Source organism: Nycticebus coucang, chromosome 6, assembly GCF_027406575.1.
Source record: "Nycticebus coucang isolate mNycCou1 chromosome 6, mNycCou1.pri, whole genome shotgun sequence".
Taxonomy (NCBI): Eukaryota; Metazoa; Chordata; class Mammalia; order Primates; family Lorisidae; genus Nycticebus; species Nycticebus coucang.
In genome coordinates, this window is record NC_069785.1 from 93,371,052 (window position 1) to 93,392,691 (window position 21,640).

Here is a 21,640-nt window from a genome sequence, read left to right on the forward strand (position 1 = left end):
CTGCTTTCCAGTGGGGCTATATCATTTTGGATTTCCACAAACAGCCCAAGTATTATTCATTTCTCTATATCATCACATCATTATTTTTTATTTCAGTATTCTTACAGGAATGTAATGATATTTCATTGTGGTTTAATTTGAATTTCCCTAATGCCTAGTGATGCTGAATATCTTTTCATGTCCTTATTTTAATCTGTATCCCTTTTTTACTAAAGTATTTTTTCATGCCCTTCGGTTGTTTTTTAATTTATCTATGGTGTTTTTGAGTGTATCACTTGGTATAGCTGCTTTACTGGTTGCTGGAGATCTTACATCAGAATCTACTAGCGTCATTTGCCCAGTTTGAATGAATAGAAACCACCTCTCCATCACTTCACCTTTCCCCATTGACAATATGTTTTAAATATTTTTCTACAACACTTAGAATCACATTAGACAGTGTTGTAATTTTTGCTTCAGCCGTCGAACTCCAGGAGAAAACTGAGAAAACCCAACAGGAAAAGGAAAGTCGATTGTACTAGCTAACTCAAGCCCTTGATCATCCTGGCCGCTCTTCCTGTCTGATGTTCCAAGATTCCTTCTTTTTTCATTTTCTTTCCTTTTCAAAAGCTTCCTATAGATATTCATTTAGAGAAGGTTTTGTGGCTACAAATTCCCTCAGTTTTCCTTCATCTGAGAGTGTTTTGATTTTCTCTTTATTTCTGAAGAAAAATTTCACCTGGCAAAGGGCTCTGGCAGACTTGTCTTCATTATCACGTGGTGTACCTTGAGCTGCCTTCTTCTGGCCTCCACTGTTTCTAGTGACAAATCCCTGGCTGTACCCACGGTTCTTCCTGTACAGATAAATGTAGTCTCTCTGTCATCACTTCCAGGACTCCTTGAGTGTTTTCAGTTTGCAGACGTTGAACTGCAATGTGTGTTGGTATGGATTTCTTTGTATTTATTTTGTATGGGTTTTACTCAGCTCTTTGAATGTATTGGTTTATATCTCTTATCAAATTTGTGAAGTTTTCCATTGATATTTCTTTTTCTTTTTTTTTTTCTTCAGGGTAAAGTGCGAACGTAGTCCCCCACTACCATAAATTATGCAGTCGAGTTTCCCACATTTGGGGAAATCGCAGGGGTCAGCACATCTGTAGTGCAATGGATAAGCCTCGCCCTGGGAAAATAACCTTCGTGATCATGGTATCTCCCCTGCCAGGTAAGTATACCATTGATATTTCTTTGAAAACTTTTTCAGCTCCACTTGGTTTCACTTTTCTCTCCAAGATTCAAATAACAAAAATGTCATCGATCATTTCTATAGTTTCACAGGTGCCTAAGGATCTGGGTTTTTGATTTTTATTTTAAATTTTCTCTCCATTGATTAAACTGCATGATTTTATTTCTCTATCTTCAATTTACTGACTTTTCTTTCCTTACATTACCATTTCTTTCCCCCATTAACCATTTTCCCTTGGTTTTCTGTTTGCCAATCCTTTTATTCTGAGACAAAGTCTTACTGTATTGCTTTAGATAGAGTGCTGTGGCATCCAAATCTCAGACTCCTGGGCTCAAACAATCCTCCTGCCTCAGCCCGCCAAGTAGGGACTAGGAGTGTGCTACCACACTTGGCTAATTTTTCTATTTTTAGTAGAGACACTGTCTCACTCTTGCCAAGGCTGGTCTTGAACTCCTGAGCTCAAGTAATCCACCTGTCTAAGCCTCCTCCCAGAGTACAAGGATTACAGTTGTGAGCCACCTTGCCAGTCTCATCTTTGTTGATCTTTGGATTACTTTGAAGGTAAGACATTTGTTAATAGATGTAACCTATCATGAAAATTCATAGACACAATTATTGAATTTACTATAATCTAAAAGAAATATGTTACAAATATAAATGTTATAATACTATGGAATATTACATAATTTATTAATTAAAGAATTTATTAATATTTCAGATATTAACAAGGATAAGTTAAATGTGTGGAAATTACACCCACACACTTTCTGCTCCTACATTTTATTTATTTTATTCTTTTATTTCAGATTAATATGAGGGTAGAAATGATTAGTTATCTTATTTGCGATTGTTGGGCAGAGTTCAAGTTATAGTTGAGTCATTCTACAGCAACATCAAAAATAAATAAATGAGACATAAGCAATCTAAAAAGCTTCTGCACGGGTAAGATACAACAACTAAAGTGAACAGACCACCTTCAGAATGGGAGAAGATATTTGCATGTTATGAATCTGACAAAGAACTGATTACCAAACTCTACTGAGAACTTAAAAGAGCAAACAATCCCATTTATAAGGGGGCAAGAAAGTGAATAGAACCTTCTCTAAAGAAGACAGACAAATGGCTAACAGACACATGAAAAAAATGCTCATTGTCCCTGATCATCAGAGAAATGAAAATCAAAACCACCCTGAGATATCACCTAACTCCAGGGGGAACAGGCCACATCACAAGTCCCAAAGCTGCAGGTACTGGCGTGGATGTGGAGAGAAGGGAACATTTTTACATTGCTGGTGGAACTGGAAACTAATACAGCCTCTAGGGAAAGAAGTGTGGAGAATCCTCAAAGAGCTAAAAGTAGACCTTCTCTTTGATCCTGCAATCTCATTTTTAGGTATCTACCCAAAGGAAAAAAAAGCATTTTACCATAATGACATTTGCACTACAATGTTCATCGCAGCTCAATTCACAATCACTAAGACATGAAATCAACTCAAGTGCCCATCAACACGGCAATTATGTTTTATAATTCCAAAATGTTGAAATCATACATTAATTACTAATTAATGTCTGAACTGTTCAGAGAAAAGACAAAATGATTTTTCATTTTAATAAATGTTTATTAATGCAAGAAAGTGATACTGAACACATGAAACTTCAGCAGGAAAACCGTAAGCCTTTTGGTAACTAATGCCTTGCACAAAAACTACAAACTTAATTCTCACTTTAAATTGTGTTAAATATTTTTCTTCATGCCAAAGTTTATATTCTCATGTGTTTTCTCACATTTCAAAAAGAAATTACTTCCTAAACACTCTGTGAATAATGGAAGAAATCTTGAAACAGTTTCTATTTTTTTTGTATAGACAGAGTCTCACTTTATGGCCCTCGGTAGAGTGCCATGGCCTCACACAGCTCACAGCAACCTCCAACTCCTAGGCTTAAGCGATTCTCTTGCCTCAGCCTCCCGAGTAGCTGGGACTACAGGCGCCCGCCACAACACCCGGCTACTTTTTGGTTGCAGTTTGGCCAGGGCCAGGCTTGAACCCGCCACCCTCAGTATATGGGGCCGGCGCCCTACCGACCGAGCCACAGGTGCCGCCCCAGTTTCTATTTTTTAAACCATGCTTTTAGGTTAGGAGAACAAACAGACTCTACCAGAAGGTTGGAACCAGGGGTCTATTTGTAAATGGCCAAGACCAAGCAGCGAGTCAACAACTTTAATGCCATAATTGATAATGCTCCTGCTCTGAAATTTTCTCACTAAATTATTAACTAGATTATTTTAAAACAATGGGACAAAAAATTATTCTAATATGCTTTTCTTTTACTTGTATGATGGTACATATGATGGTACCCAGTCACCTGTGTTGTTAACAAGAGGACACATTCTGAGGAACGCACTGTCTAGGCAAGTCACCGTGAACAGAGCTCACCCACCCCAGGGAGCCCACTGCACTATTGCTCCCAGGCTATGGTTCATTACGTAAAAGATACCTAAGACAAATGCCAGTAATAATATCAGCCATGATGTCCAACAGTTTGCAAACTTGCTGCGCACTCACATTAGCAGCACTGTACAGGCAGCTCCATCCAGGTTCATAACCTTGGTACATCAGGGCCTCACAGCTGTGTTTGTGTTGACACATGATGGTGGTGTTCATTATTATTGTTGCATGCTTTTGTGTGTCATTGTGAGAGTGTTGAAGCATGAATTAAAGCAATGAACAAACATTCATAAATTTCTTGTTAAACGTGGAAAGAATGGGAGTGAAACCAGGAACATCTTAGACCAATTTTATGGGGATAATGCCACAAAGAAAACTGCAGTGTACAAATAGATGAAACGTTTTTCTCAGGAGAGAGAAAGTGTCACTGACAGAGAGAGGTCAGGGCAGCCAGTATTGAGCAGAACTGATGAAGACATTGCAAAAATTCATCAGATTGTGAATTCACATTTCAAAAAGAAATCAGCAAAATTGTTAGCTGATTGTGAGAAGCGAGTAAACATGGATAGAGAAATAGGAAATCTTAACTGAAAATCTTGGCCAAAAACTCATGGCTCTTGTATCACAACAATGCACCAGCTCACATAGCACTGTCCCTGAAAGAGTTTTTAGCCAGTAAACAAATTAACTGTATTGGAACACCCTTCCTACTCACCTGATCTGGTCCCCAATGATGTTTTCTTTTCCTAAAGACAAAGGAAATATTAAAAGGAAGACATTTTTGACGAAATTAAGGGCATCCAAGTAATACGACAGCAGCTTTCATGGTTATTCCAGAGAAAGACTTGTAAATTGCTTTGAAGAGTTGACAAGGCACTGGCATCAGTGCACAGCTTACCAATGGGAACACATCAATGGTGACTGCAGTGATATCCATCAATGAGGTATGTAGTTCTTTTTTAGGATGAGTTCACAAACTTGTCAGACTTTGTATATTTTTAGATAATTACAGGTTATTTTAATGGATCTTTTTTTAAAATTAGTTTGAACTAAATGTCATAATACAAACACCCTAACAGTAAACATATAAAAAATAACATTAGGAAAATATATACAGGGTTGCCATAAAATTCATGTGCAATTTAAAATAGCTGGTGAATTTTATGGCTATGCTATACAATTCACCAAATCTATATGAAAAAATAATTCGTATCGTAATCAGTATTTCAGGCACAAATAAGAACATTATTAGTAATATAGTTTTACAAATAGTAAAATAGTTTAAAATATGGTCTTTTATACATGAGTTCACTTTCCTTTATGTATCTGAAACTGGTAAATTGTAACATCCTAAGTAAATAATCGAAGTTTAATCATGTAGAATGCTGGTTTTATTTGTTAGTTTTTAGCATTTTGCTAGAATTTCTTAGATTTATAAGACAACCTAAAAATTATTAATAGCCTAATATACAACCGTAGACTTTTAAACAGACATATTTATAAAATGAAAAACTAGAAGTTTTAAAGAGAAAATTGATTCTAGACTAGATTTTAAAATAAATGTACACAGAACAGTAGCAACTCAATGTTCAACTAAATGTACCTAAAATGTAGTTCAATCACCAAATATATTAAGTCAAATCAATCTACAGGAAGGAACACTTTGCTTTATTTTGTCAAAAACTTGTTTTCAAAAAGTGACTCTTTATTAGTAGGTAAATGGTGCCCTGTGAGTAAGCAAAAGTAATCTCATTTGTTGTAAAGAGATCAGTAACAGTGGGCGGCACCTGTAGCTCAAAGGAGTAGGGCGTCGGCCCCATATACCAGAGGTGATGGGTTCAAACCCTGCCCTCTCCAAAGACTGCAAAAAAATAAAAAAAGAGAGATCAGTAACAGAGAAAAAGGAGAAAAAAATATACCAAGCTTTCATTTATATCAAAAGGTAAATGCAGTCACTGGAACATTCCTTCTAATGTGCTGTCAATTTCCTTTTCAAGCTAAGTGCTTTTTGTTTACCAGGTTAAAGGCCGTTTGGGAGGAGTTAATGGAATCTCATGCAAGTGCAGCCTTTTTATTTATTTATTTTGTCAGCTATCCAGGATACGGAAATTTATGTTGAAAAATTTACTCAACTTCCTTCTTCAGAAAATTTAAGGTTTCTGAGGAATACAACACATCTGTACTTTATAATTTCTAGTACTGTAAGATACTTGACTACACTAATCTTGCAAATCTAAAGGGTAACAGTGTTGCTGCTCTGTTTCAAAATATGCAGGTATTTCTTCTTCAGTGCTCAAAGGAGCAAAAAGCACTGGAGATTCTGCTCATTACATCAGTAAACTGTTCTCATGCTGGCCTGGACTTTGGAGAAAGCACAGCAATTCCAGATGACTTTGGCCACAATTTAACAAGAGAATCCAAGATTTTTTTAAAAATAGAAATCATGTTTACATTTTTACAGCTTGAAGTCACATTTTTTCACATGATTTTGATAGCCTAACACCAGCCATCTCTGTATAGCTCAGCTTTAAAAAAGACTGAGGAGGCAGAAATTCCCTATTTATAACACAACAAACAGAAAAATGAAAGAATATCAGTGAAGATGGGATGATTCATATATCATTCACATAATTCACTGATGTCTAGTCACGCAGCCAAACTTGGGAAATATTAGTATCATTTGAATTCTTTAAATATTTAACAAAAGTGCTAAAAATCAAAGCTAGGAACTTTCTGTTTTGTAACCCAGAATCAAAAATCACAATCAAGTTTCCTAGAAATTACAATTTTCTTAAAGCTCTGACTGTTGGATGGCGGTGGTCTCACTGAACCATCCAAAAACTTGTGGATAACAACCTGAACGCCAATCATCTTGCAGTATATCATGGCTACCACACTAATTCCCACACTAATTCCAGTATACAGTGTGTGTGTACACAGAACCACACACAAGAACTTTATTTGGGTTAAAGAGTACAAATGTTTGATTGCAAAGATGGACTACAGTAGAGCTTTCCTCTCTTGGCTCTTCAGTCCGCAGCACAGACCACGGGCCAGTGAACCCGGGAAGAGAACTTGCACTGGACGCTGAAGGCAAAGGGGGAAACACTAGAAGCAGCTTGCCGTTTACTTTCTGCAGGGTTTGCAGCAGACTGAATCAGTTGTCCCTAAGGCAGACAGAATTTCTTTTTGTTACAGGTGGTGTTCTGAGATGCTTTGAGACATGAAACACAGAAAGAGAAATGGTCAGTGGAAATCTTCTGCTGGAAGTACTACGAAAACATTCTGATTTGAACAGCTTGGGGAGCTGCCATGTGCTTTGAATGTTCTAGGCTGAATAATTCCTGAATGGAGTACCTGGCTTCAAAAACAGCCAGATGAACACAGTAACCAAACATCTGAGCTCTCCCTATATGTACTTACTAACGAAATATGGCTATGGCTAGACCTGCCTCCTCTTGGTTCAGAGCCTTAAATATGGGACGCTTGTGCTGAGAGCTCTGAGGCGGCCCTGCGAGCAGCAAACAGGCCAGTGTCTGGGGAGGGCACCGCGCAGCTAAGAGTGCAGATGCGATCGCTCCCTGCACACTAACATTCTCATCCTTTCAGGCAATCTCTTGATTCCGAGCCCAGTATCTCACTCTTTCTGTACCATTACCTGGGTCATATATCAGTCACATAATTCACTGATGTCTAGTCATGAACATTTCCATTTTCTTCTAACAGATGAAATAAAATGTCATCGCTCACTTTTCAATATTCATTAACACCAAGGACATGATTAGACTTCTTCTTTTTGAGGAAGTCAGGAATTGATACAAGTTAAGGGGCTAACATTTTACCAACATGCATGTGAACGTGAATTTAGTTAGGAAATTTAGAAATAGGTGAGTATATGAAACACACCCCTTGCCATTGAGGAGACGACAGTTGGTTGTGGGCCCAAGACACAGCACTTCCCAGAGTGAGGCAAAGAGCTACGCTTGGTAACACAGAGCTGCGGTTTAACATCCTCGTCATTCGTTCCCGTGGCTATCTGCGTGTTTATAAAGTCTGCACACGTGTAACGCAGAGCTGCGGTTTAATATCCTCGTCATTCATTCCCGTGGCTATCTGCGTGTTTATAAAGTCTGCACACGTGTAACGCAGAGCTGCGGTTTAACATCCTAGTCATTCATTCCCGTGGCTATCTGCGTGTTTATAAAGTCTGCACACGTGTAACGCAGAGCTGCGGTTTAACATCCTCGTCATTCATTCCCGTGGCTATCTGCGTGTTTATAAAGTCTGCACACGTGTAACGCAGAGCTGCGGTTTAACATCCTAGTCATTCATTCCCGTGGCTATCTGCGTGTTTATAAAGTCTGCACACGTGTAACGCAGAGCTGCAGTTTAATATCCTCGTCATTCATTCCCGTGGCTATCTGCGTGTTTATAAAGTCTGCTCATGTGTGTATGCTCCTGTCAGTCTGCATGTTACATGTGAAGGAGACAGTAATTCTGTCATTTAGTAAAAATAAAAAATAAATTTTAAATATTTTCATTAAATACTACAGTGGATTGTTTTATTCACCCTGTACTGTGTTCACTTTGATGCAGAAAAAAACGAATAATATGCACAATTAGAAGAAAATCAATTGGGGGGAAGGCTTTATGAAAGAGAACAAAATTTAAAGATGCCTTAATTGACAGAAACAACATTAAAAAGGTGAGTATATTCCTTTTTTATAATTTCGTTTCTAATTATAGAAATAAAGTAATTTCACTTCTAATTGTAGAAATAAAAGGATTTTATTTCCAATTATAGTAAAATATACATAGCATAAAATTTAACATCTTAACTATTTTTAAGCATTGAGTTCAGTAGTATTAAGTGCATTCACATTGTTGTGTAAGCACTAGAACTCTTTTCTTCTTGCAAAACTGAAATTCTGTAGTCGTTATACAAAACCTCCCAGTTCCTCTGACCTCCTCAGTTCCGGCCACTGCTGCCGTGCTTTACATCTTCACGAGTTTGGCTGTCTCTGTGACACATGTGAGTGGAACCATACAGCGGCTGTCCGCTTGTGACAGGTGTAGTCACTTACCACGGTGCTCTCAAGGCTCTTCTGCAGTGTAGCAAATGTTGGGATGTCAGAATTCTCTTCATTTTTAAGGTGAATAATTTTCCATTATGTGTGTACCACACTTTGTATCTCCATTCACCCCCTGAGGGATACCTGCAAGTTGCTTCCAACTTTCTGCTGTTGGAAATGATGATACCATGAACACAAATGCACAAATATCTCTTTGAGATGCAGCTTTCAATTCTGTTGAGTATATACTTCAAAGTGGAATTGCTGGTTCGTATAATAATTCTATGTGACAGTTTTTGAGGAACTGCCATCCTGTCTCCCACAGCTGTGGCACCATCTCGCATTCCCACCAGCAGCCTATAAGGGCACCTGTTTCTCCACATATTCCCCAAAGTTGCCATCTTCTGGTTTGTTGACAGCAGCCATTCTCACGTGTATAAGGTGGTGTCTCACTGTGGGTCACTTTTATGTTTAAACAACGATAAACAGATCTGATTAAAATGAAAAGTTTCTGTAGTGAAAGTTCTATGCAATAACTTTGTCATACACCAGGGTCTGGAGTGTGAAGGACCTTAATTGTGAAGCTAAATTGACTTCAGGGAAAAGGAAGTTAGCAGAGCTTTTAAAGGAAAGAGAAATATGTAATGTATTGACACATTGTGTAGGACTGACGGAAGTAGATGAAAGACTCAAAACACACTGCTAAAATGGTAATGGTCATGTTTTATGGCTGTTTTCAAAATATTAATATAACTATTTTAAAATGATATAAATTGCGTCTACCAGTCAGAATTAGTGGAACTATCTTTGGACTAGATGTAGGGAATTTTGATTTTCAATCTTTTTACTTTTATGACTTGATCTTTTTTGTTTATCAAGAGCTAGGATCCTAACCACAGTTACTGATTCTCAAAGCAGAATTTTGAATTTTTACGGTACATTTTGAATGTCATCCATTTAAATGTTCAAATAAGATGCCAGTATTTCTAAAATTTAAGTTACATATTTGTATTTATTCAAAATACAAAATAGTAATAGAGAAGACACTAAAATAAAACAGGCAATATGTGAAATTTAAGATCAAATGTAATAGAAGTGAGGAAATATCCTATTATAAGGAGACCATTTTCTAAATTATTTGCATCCATTTTAAAATGAAATTTCAAATACCACCAGTATAGACTTTCTCCTGAGTTGAGTTCCTCGTATTTTATAAACTATTTCTTACAGACCACGTGCTTTTTGAAGCTAAAATAGTAACTGTCCAAGGCCACAAGAATAATATTTAATTTGCAAAGCAACAAAGCACTAAAAATCTCCTTCAAATTTTCATTCAGAAGCTTCTGAAGTATCTCCCGCGGTGGGTAAGGGGAACAGACAGAAGTGTGCAGACCCCCGAGTCCGCTAACAACCACCCCACAGTCAAGCACACACTATTTCAATGTGAACATAAAGCCGACGTTCAGAACCACGTTAGGTTGATCAAGGTGAAAGTGCTGACATTCTGGGACTTTCACCTACAAAACCCATTTTCGTGTGGATCAACTCTGTGTTCTATTTCTCACTGGCATTCTAACCACTGTGGATACCCTAAACTCACACTTAAATATTCCTGCCCAGAAAAGCCAAACAAATACAGAACTGTCCTATATTAGCAAAGCACAGAATTCTCAGATTGCCATGATACTGGAGTTCAAGTTGTATGCAGAGCTCGGGCGGAGGGCGCCTCGTGTGCCCCTGATGTTCTCCAGCGGCCCTTTAACAAGTGTCTGCACAGCGTTCTCCAAATAAATATGTGATTTGCTTGTAAAACAAGTATGTTCTATTTTCATTTGCCCAAATCCTGATCTCACTAACACATTACGTGTGGTACTATTTGCTCAGCTCTGTTCATTGAGCAGAATAATTAAGAAATACCTAAATGGTTTCAATACACTGGATTCTTTGAAACTATTAAACAAAATTATAAAAATTCATGGTCTCATCATCAACTATAAATCATTTCAAGATTTCTGTCAATAATATTTACAGGCTGTCCTTACATATGTAAAATATTATGTGCTATCTTTCTATAATATAAGAATTTAATTCCTAAAAAATTATGTTATCAATATATTGTGGAAGCAATATTTAAATGGGAATAATTTATTTATTTTTTTATTAAATCATAGCTGTGTACATTAACGCAATCATGGGATACAATGTGCTGGTTTTATTTACAATTTGAAATGTTTTCATCAAACTGGTTAAAATAGCCTTCATGGCATTTTCTTATTGTGTTAAGACATTTATATTCTATACCTAGTAAATTTCACATGTACCCTTGTAAGATGCACCATAGGTGTGGTCAATTTAAATTATTTAAATGCTGAAGCAGAGCAGGCTGGGATGGTTAAGGAAGGTGGATTTGTTTTACAGCTGGAACTGAATTTGGAAGGAGGGGCCACCCAGATGGTTAACCAGCTTTCAGCTAAACTGACCAAACCCCACGGAAGCCCTCCCAGCAAGCTACCTTGGAGGGAGCACATTTTGCCGTGATCAACACTAGTGTGTCACCAGCAGTAATACCAGTTCTGTGGATCTTACACAAATCTTCATGGCCTTCACCATCCATTGTTTGACAAATAAAATATAAATTTAAAAACACACATACACAAAATCCATACAGGTGATGTCTGTACAGGTTGATTCCATTTTAGAGTTAGAATAAGAAATCAGTTGTGTATGATTGATTCATTCTGCCTTTGAAACCCGCCCAGATGTGACTTCCAAATGACTTCATGCCTCCTATGTGGTGAGTGCCTAGGAATCTAACCACACACTCACAGCATTTGAAATTCGATCTGCCCCTAAGATGTCCTGCTTTATTGTGAACATGAATTCAACTGAGTTAATTTTTATTGATATCCTAATGGGCAAGGCACTCTTTTTTGTTAGTCTATTATGTATCTATGTTTTTTTAATTGACACGCATAAATATATATATTTATGAGATATGCTGTATTGGTACTTTATGGAATGATCAATCAAGCTCATTAGTAAATCCTCAAATATGTGTTATTTATCATTTCTTTGGGGTGATAATATTAAACATCTCCTCTTTTAGCTGTTCTGAAATACAGAATGGACATTTACTATGTTAAACTATTTTAAATTGGACACGAACTTTATGCCCACCCTGTATACGATTACTATTCATTATGGTCCCGTGCTTCGCGATGGATCTCTGGGAGTCTCCTGCCTCTATCAGCGGTTCTCAAACTGTGGGTCAACCGTCAGGTGAACCCTCTCAACGCTTTGGTCTGTATTAAAGGGTTGCAGCATTAGGAAGGTTGAGAACCATTGCCTGAAACTTCATACCTACTGCACGCAGCGCCACCTCTTCCTGCCTCCCAGCCTCTGACAGTCCTCACTCTTCTCTGCACTGGTGTGAGTTCAGATCTTCTGGACCCCTAGCTTATTTCACTGAACGCATCCTTTACCTTCCTCCATTTGACTAAGCGTTTTGTGGATCATTTCCGGGGAAAGTGAGCAGCAGGAAAGGTGCTTTGTCTTCTTCAACGTCACCTCTTGCCCCTCCCCGAGCTCAGTCTCTACACCTGCAGCCTAAGCATTCTCCGGGCAGGCTGCAGGAATCTTAGGGTTAGAAATGCACGTTTTCAGGCACTTCCCCACACCTGCACAAGCAGAGACTCAGGAAATGTGAGCCCCAAAATTTGTACTTGATTATCCTCCACGCAGTTATGATGCAAGATTTTCCTGGCACATAGTAGGTGCATAATCCAACGTTACAGGAATTAAGGATGGAAGTAAAGAGAAAAAGTAAGGCCCATGTCTGTATTTTTTTTTTCTGTGTATGCAAAATGCTGAGTAAAGGAATTACCTTCATATCCTTCAGGTGGGAAGACGCTGGCTTTGCACCTGGCAGTGGTCACATGGCTCTCATCTGGTTTCCGTGAACTAAGCTGAACTTCATTTTCATTTTGGGTATGTGTGTTTTTTAAATTTATATTTTATTTGTCAAACAATGGATGGTGAAGGCCATGAAGATTCGTGTAAGATCCACAGAACTGGTGTTACTGCTGGTGACACACTAGTGTTGATCACGGCAAAATGTGCTCCCTCCAAGGTAGCTTGCTGGGAGGGCTTCCGTGGGGTTTGGTCAGTTTAGCTGAAAGCTGGTTAACCATCTGGGTGGCCCCTCCTTCTAAATGCAGTTCCAGCTGTAAAACAAATCCACCTTCCTTAACCTCCCAGCCTGCTCTGCTTCAGCATTTAAATAATTTAAATTGACCACACCTACGGTGCATCTTGCAATTATGTTATCAATAAAACTAGGGAGAAAATTTAAAAGTTAAATGTGAGTTTCCAGTCACAGATGATTTGAATATACTAGAAAATAATATTTTTCTGGAGAAGTACACAGTTAAAATTTTTATCTTTCCAGCTCCAAATATAAAACCATTCAGATGCTCCATTCATATGCAGAGGAAGGAGCACAGGATTCTCTGGCAGACAGGCTCATCACAGCTCTCCAGGGAAGTGTTTATACAGTCAGCCCATGGCTTTTATTTATTTTTTTAAGAATCATCTGTAGTACCCTATTCTGTTAGTATTATTTTCTTTTTTTTACATGAATCCTAGTAATGACGTTACAATGGAATAAATATGTTTCAACCTATGTTATGTAAATAGAACTGACCCCAGAGTAAGATTCTTTTAGCTAACATATATGAGTTCTAGCACTAACAAAGCTGGCTTCCTAAAATAATTGTGTAGTGCATAGAAAATACATTTTTAGGTGTATTCTTGTAGCACCCAGCAAAGCTCCTGTGTGTGGAAGACACTTGATAGATTCTTTTAATTGAATGTGATTTCTTCCATTGTTATCTGTGGCCCACTACAGACCCAATTTAATATCAAAGAGACAGTAGTCAATTACCATTTGGGATCCTCAAGAACATTCTATTCAGAATTTAAGAGGACCTCTGTTTTGCCAAACTTCTTGTGAAATCTCATGCTGTGAATTTGAACAGGCTCCCCGCTGTCCGCATTCTCCACCCTGCCACATGTGACCTCAGCTCTACCCTGTCAAATGAGACTCTTCCATAAGCCATTCTGATTTTTCTGAACTGCAACAGAATTTAATACCCACATTTTTATAGTACTTATCTGCCTTTACTTTATTTCACGGTATTTATGTATAGATCAAATAGCCTGTGAATTCTTGGAAGAGAAAAAAATCTACACCTTTCTTAAAACTATATCTGCCAAGGAGATCCAGCTTTCAAATAGTTTTTTTAGTAAATCAAAAATTTAAACTCCACGCAAATATTTTTTATTGACTATCAAGTGTAATATATGTGAAAATATGTGAAATGAAGTCATTTATTAAAATAAAAAAAAAGAATAACTCAGAAATTCTCCAAAAAGGCAGAGAACTACCAGATGAAATATTTCATGAGCAAAAATATAATATCTTTTACATAGAACAAATATATATTTACATTATTTCCTTCCTGCTCACTTGGCCTCTTTTCACCATGAGTGCACATACATTCATTTGTATGTGTGTGTGGTATGTGCATTTATATACTTGTCATTCTCTGTGTGTAAGTGTATTCATACCACAGCCACATAACGTTTCAGGCAAGGGCAGACTGCATATATGGCAGTGACCCCAAAAGAGTATAATTGAGCTGAAAATTTTCTACTGTCTAGTAACATCAAAGCACAAGGCACTGCCTTTTCCACATTTATGTGTGTGTTCATACACAAATACTCATCACCATGTTGTAACTATCTGGTGCTGTCCTGGTCTGCAGCCCGGGAGCAATAGGCTGTGCCCAGGTGAGGCCCAGGTGTGAAGCAGCCTGCATCGCCTCAGCTTGGGCAGAACATTTTATGATGTTACATCATGATGCAATCTAACGACGCTGTTCCCAGATCGTATCCCTGTCTTTAAATGTATGAATATACACATCTGTATAGAAGGCCTAGACTGGTGCGCCGATATAAAAATACATGAGCACTGCTAGTATTTCTAACATATTTATATCTTAACTACATCTATTCTGGAGGAGCAATTACATTCTTAGTCAACTTGAACTGAAAATGTTACAAATGTTATTTACCCTACTTAAGTAATCAATTACAAAGAAAACAGATTGGTCTGGGATATTTTGACGAATATTGGACAAACAATAGACACATCACATGATAAGTAGTCACTATAGTTTGACTGTGTGCAGGAACGTGTGTGTGCGTTCACCCCAAATGAGGGTGAGAGGGGGGCTCTGATGCTTCTTGTCTCTTCCCCTTGCAAGCTCAGGACACCTGTGTGCCTGGTGCTGGGAACGCCTCACATGCTGTCTTCCAGATCTAGCTCTGTAAAGCTGGTGCTGTAGCATTTTTATACCCTTAACTGCACATGAATGTCAGGAATATGAGCTCTTTGAAAATTCATGCCTCTTAGAATCAAGTAGAACAAAATCATTATCATGAATTTGATGATCTACCCATAGTCAAACTATGATTTTTCTTTGTAAAGAAATTGGAAAGGCGGATATTCTAGCACTCAGGGGGGTTACTTGTACTAAATAGGCTACGTCTTTAGAAATGGAGCACCACATTTGAAAATATCACTTTCCAGAGATACTCACTCTAGCAAAAACCTGCACTGTCAACAGTAGGACAGCAGATCTCTCCTATTTTTGTAAATAATATGCAACAAGAGTTTATAAATGTATTAGGGACAAGAACAAAATATTCAGTAGTATCTATCAAGAAGAGCAAAACCTTTTTAGGCTAAACAAAGTGGCCAGAATTTATCTTACAGAAAATGCCACCTGGAGTGTAAGAGAAGCTGATAAAACCAGAAGTGGTTCCCACAGGGTGGCGACGTGTGTGCTCATAGCAGGCTTAGTGTTCTCATAAATCAGGGGTGGCAGGCTGCACATCACCTAAAATGTGGTAAGTCAAATAAAAACAGCTATTGATAGGGAATTCTGGGCTTCTGCAGGGAGGATTATGCTTGCAGTGATTCACACTGGCACTGATACCCACTTGACCAGTCTGGCGCTGTTTGCATTAAAATCTTTCTTCCCTAAGTATCATGGCACCAATCACTTCTTTCCCGTGGTAGTTGCATTTTCAAATATTATCAGCCAGGAAACTTTTCTACTACCAAAACTTTTAGCAGCGATCAATTTGTTTTTACTGGAGGGAAACACGGAACACAGTGTTTAAAAAGGAAGAGAGAAGGAGAGCTAGAGATAGCCCTTGCTTAAGTACTGAGGCTACCATTAAAGTGTTGCAAATAGAAATTGTGAGATAGGATCTTCAACTGCACAGAAGCTCTTCCAGAGGAGTGCCAGCCAGGGATGAACGAGCTGGGATAAACAAATGAAACTCATTCAACAATACAGGATCGGGAAGACAGCAGGTGAGACGTCCCCAGCACCAGGCATACAGGTGTCCTGAGCTCATCCCCAGCACCAGGTACACAGGTGTCCTGAGCTCCTGAGGGAAGGAGACAGGAGGTTTCAGAGGCCCCCTCACACCCTCGCCCGGGTGAATGCACACATGTTTCTGTATAAACAGAGCCTTCTGCTACCTTAATAGCTTTATACGCATAAACCTCATAGAATTCTCATTAGTGATTCTCAATTAGTTCTTTTCTGGGGACAGTATAAACTCTGGGATAAGAATATTATTTTGGGAGCCATTACACATAAATATTTTACTGGCAATTATTGGTTTTGCTTCCCTTGGAGAGTAGCTGGACTAATTAGCTCTCCTGGCTCCGAGAAGGGAAACTAACCAGGATTATCCAAAAGCCGTGGTTCTGATTCTGTGTCCACGAGGACAGCGTCTTCACACCGACCTTTCCATGAGACACCATGAAGCAATGAATTCAATTGGTTTGACTCAGTCCCACAGAGCACGATCTCGTGTGCTGAAGGCAACTCTATCAAAGAATAAAGAAAGTCTCCCTCTCTCTACAGCTTTCCTCTTCCTTTCTCTATACCTTTCCCAAAGTCTCTTTACTACCCTGTTTCCCCGAAAATAAGACAGTGTCTTATTTTAAGGTGTGCTCCCAAAGATGTGCTAGGTCTTATTTTCAGGGGACGTCTTATAGGTCCTGTAAGTAGGTCTTATTTTCAGAGGATGTCTTATTTTCAGGGAAACGGGGTAGTAATGCTGCATACATTTTGGCTTAGATACACTTCAAAATAAAAGCAAATTCCATTTTGTTGTATTTCTAGGTCAGTACTTCTTAAAATGGCAAAAAACCCTATTTCGGTAATGTTTACATATAACTCCAAGATTGCCCTGAGCAGTATGTTTGTTGAAGATTGAAATCAAATAAACTCCCTTTGCTGTGTGGGGTCCCCACTGCCTCTCTGTGCTATGTATACAAGGCTCTCTCCAGCCCGGTGCTCCAACACACAACACTTCCCCAAAGAGCTGACCTCTGACCACATGCTGGCCATCTGCGGTATACTGGAGTTCCAGAGAAACGGACTGGACATTTCCCTCCCTGAGTGCACATTTTTGTTGCAATGAAAAGTTCCAGAAAGTCTTTATAAAGCAATGTTTTGGGAGCAGCAGCAGATCTTTTCAGCACTTGCTCGGTGTGAGGTTGCCCTTGACATTCTTCTGTTATTCCGCATTATAATTTGCTTTTACATCTGTGGATTCATTAGCTTCACTTTAGCATTCCCCAGGTAGTATTTTCTTCCCTTTCGCCCCCCCAGACATGCACGGTAGCCTGCGTGATGGCATCTGTTCAGTAGACAGACTGCTTAATCAAATTAACTTTTTCCTTGGTTCTTTAATCAGCCATTTTTTAGGAACAGCAACTTATATCCAGTAAATGTGTATAAATTCAGGAGTTCATGTAGTTAGGTAGGTTGAAATTCAATCAAAAGACTGAAGTAGAAGTCCAAGTGATTAAATCCAGAACGAGCAGGTGGGAGGCAGGCTTCCCACCGGACACACGTGGTCGCCTTTTGAAACTTTGGGTATATGAAGGCAACCAAGTCAGGATTCTTAGGAGGGGAAAAAGAGTATTAAAAGAGATGGAAGGTAGAAAACCTATGGAAAAAAAAAAAAAAACTTGACTGTAGCAAATTAAGTAGAAAATAATAGAGAATACGTTTGTTAAGTTCACGGGCTCATTGGGAAAGTAAAGAGAATATAACCAGCTTGGGGTTAGAAGTTAGTTTGGGTTTGAATTTTATGATGTTATGTTACAAAATAACTTGAACTTTAGACATTCAAATATTCTCTTTGAAAGTCACTTGTTATGTTTGCTAGTTACTTAAGAATTGGAACAATCACTTAATCTTCCTGAGTGGCCATTAGAAAGTCTGTGAAATGGCTACATTAATATTCTACAAATCATTTTAATTATTCGGTTATATCGACTTTCCCCTTTTCTAGAACACAAAGGCATTGAATATGAGCATCCATCTAGTCCTTTGCCACTGCTTTATTTTTCTTTTAAGCGTTTTCTATAGGCATCTGCTATTGTTTGATTTTCACGTTTGCCCATTGGTTTCACTTGTATTATCATTTAAAACTTGTAGTCAAAATTGTATTTTTTTTTTCTTTTTGCAGTTTTTGGCCACGGCCAGGTTTGAACCCACCACCTCCAGGATAAGGGGCCAGCGCCCTATTCCTTGAGCCACAGGTGCCACCCACAAATTGTATTTTTGCATAGATAGAATTGTTCCTTTTGGCATGTTACTATGGCTAGGCACCAAAAATCCAACTTAAATTTATTGTACTGGGTTATGTAGTATTAGCTAATTTATATAAACTGTTTGGGGTTTTGTTCTTTTAATTAAAATTTAAAAAATGTGGGTATAATATTTATCATATTGATCTTCTAACTCATAAGACTGTAGGGAGTATCAAATTATAAAATGTAGTAAAGTGTTATCTCTAAATCACCAAAAATATTTTTTCAATTATTAACATCTCTTGTCAATTTTCTTTTATGAACTAATCAAATCAATAATTGTAGCTAAGTTAGGCAAAGTAGAGTATCATAAATACAGTACAAATTTCTAGGAGAATAAATCTATTGAAAAAAGAGTTTCAAATGTATCTGTGCACTGTTTTTTTTTAAAGTGTGAATACTTAATCAGATATGCTGGTTAGTCAGAATTATAATATTTACAGAGAACTATTGCATGCTTTGATTTTGCTTTTACTTATAAATTCAGAAACATTTATAATAACTGCCTCTTCTTTTGATCAAAAAATGCAAATCTTCTCTGAATACAATATTAGAAGTATGATGTTGAGTTTATCAGCTCATTAAATACAAGAATCTTTGCCCCTTTTTCCCAAATTAAATATACATGGTGAATCAGAAAATTCAATAAATACACTTTAAAAAGTCTTCCGTTGCTTTAGAGTAGAAAATCTATTGATCAATGTGTGTAATATTCTTGGAAATAAGTTTTTTTTCTGCAGAGACAATTAAAATTGTTGAGGACCTCCATGCGTGCTAACAATTACGTTGCGTTAACTCCTGGCTTTATTCAGATCCACCTGCCCTCTATTTAGCCACTTTGACATTACTGTAATATTTTTTTCAGATATTAAATTTTCTCCAGATTCCTACCTCAAAAATATTTTGTTCCAGGAGCTAACTATGTTAAAATATCATTTAGTGATTTTTTTGATTACACTTAAAATACAGGATCAGCAGTGGTCATCCTCGGTCAAAGACTGTGAATGTTTTTAGTCCTCTGATACGAGTCGTTTCAGATTCTCATGTTTTTATATATGCTGCTCTCTTTGCTGGTCCTCCTCTCACCACAGAGTCTCGAGATTAGATATTAGTACTTTATAACAAATTTTAATGTCACAAAATTTTATTATTTTAACTAAATTATTATTTTGTTAATTTGAATGTTCATTATTTTCCCTTCACATTCTTGTATATTCTTTGTTAATTCCTTTAGACCTTTTCTTTCTATTGAGAGCTACAAGCTACATTTGCTTCTATTGTCAAACTGGCTATTGCTGGCATAGAGAAATAGTATTTATTTCATAAATTATTCTGAATATCTCCCTAAGCGTCTATCCAGATGTTTCTGAATTTTTATTTTTGCTCTCAAATTCTGTTTGAGTTTATAAAAATGATTGTATTATCTACTGATAGCAACGAGTTTTTATATCTCTTCTAATGTGCTTATTTATTCTTGTTTTTTGAATTATTGTCCAGGATTTCCAATAGGACTTTGAGTAACACAGAATATTCTTACATTTTTCTTCATCTTTTTCTTTAACAGAATTTATTTATTTTTGCAGTTTTAGGCTGGGGCCAGGTTTGAACCTGCCACCTCTGATATATGGGGCTGGTGCCCTACTCCTTGAGCCATAGGCACCGCCCACATTTTTCCTCATTTTAGGAAGAATTGACCTCAGTTATGATGAGTATGATATTTATCATAAGATATTTTCTAAATAGTTTTTTGTAAATTCAGAAAATCTAAAACAAAACCAGATAGGAAAGTTTTTAGTGAGTACTCCCAAAGAAGTTACCATATGAAATAATCAGCCTTGTCAATGAGTTGACACATAGTAAGTTCACAAAACGTCCTCTTTCAAGTCTATTAATATGAGTAAGAATATCATAACTACGATTCTTTAAATGCAGCAAGTACAGTATGCAGTTTTTGGCCGGGGCTGGGTTTGAACCCACCACCTCCGGCATATGGGGCTGGCGCCCTACCCCTTTGAGCCACAGGCGCCGCCCTAGCAAGTACACTATGAAACACACACACACACATATTCAATTATTCTGATAGAACTCATGAAAATATAACCATCCAATTAAATAATGTAAGAGAATAATCACTCATTTTTTTCATTACTATCATTATTTACTACTGCCACTATTATTAATATTATCATAATAATCTTGTCTTTCAACTGAACTTTGTATACCTATTGGTTAGTTCAGATGGTATCCTTGACCTTCCTGGGAAAAAATAGCATTTCACATTCCTTGGAGGACAGAATACAGTATCAACTTATGGTCAAATGAGGAATCTAGTTGACAATTTCTATGAAAACTGAATATTTTATAGCAGAAGACTATATTACTGAGAAGTATTATGTTATATAAGCAATCAGAAATGAGCTAATGAAGTATCACAGATATAAATAAGATTCTCTATAAAAAATGTTTTAAGCCTCCTTAGCACATTGCTACATTAGCACCTCCAGATTGCACATGCACAGTGCTGCTGGGTTGATAATATCTCAAGATGAATGTAACTGAACACATGAGTCTTCTGTTAAAACAAGATATTTACCACATATGAAATCAGGCATTTGAATAAAGCATACAATGATGGACGCTGCAGTTCGAACTCAAAAGTGGTCTGTGACTGTGGAGCTACTGAGAGTGAACAAGTTGAACTTCACTCTTTGTGATCTTAACGTACGTTAGAAGCCCCTATGAAAACCATAAAGGAGACACCTGAAGGTATCATTTTAAAGAACAGTTGACATAGTCTAGAGTAGAATCATTTAATGAGATTTTGTGGGATAACCTAGTTCACATTCCTATTACACATACTGTGTCCTCTGACAGTTGGGAGGAAGACCACAGTAATAACTGTAATCATCATAGTAAGAATAATTTCTCAGATGGACTGCTGAAAGTGATTATCCTGTGACCACCCACAAGACTTTAATATGATTAAGAAAAAAGTAAAGAAGAAAAGAGAGTTCAGTCCTTGAAGAAAAAGGAAGTATTACTTAAATTTGTTAAGTTATAATCAGTAGGCTTATTACAAAATAGTAAAAAGGAAGTCTGAGTGACCAAGTTTAAGTGACTATAATTATCATGAAAAGTCATTAATATCATT

At 37.4% G+C, this 21,640-nt stretch overlaps 1 protein-coding gene and 1 non-coding gene across 5 annotated transcripts in view; both read right to left on the reverse strand.

Annotated features, from left to right (window-relative positions):
• Positions 1-21,640, reverse strand: part of SPOCK3 (SPARC (osteonectin), cwcv and kazal like domains proteoglycan 3) — a 527,638-nt gene that overhangs the window by 93,697 nt on the left and 412,301 nt on the right. The window lies entirely within an intron of this gene.
• LOC128589553 (U1 spliceosomal RNA) lies at positions 1,046-1,209 on the reverse strand. The gene has a single exon (XR_008381096.1). It is a non-coding gene; the product is annotated as a U1 spliceosomal RNA (small nuclear RNA).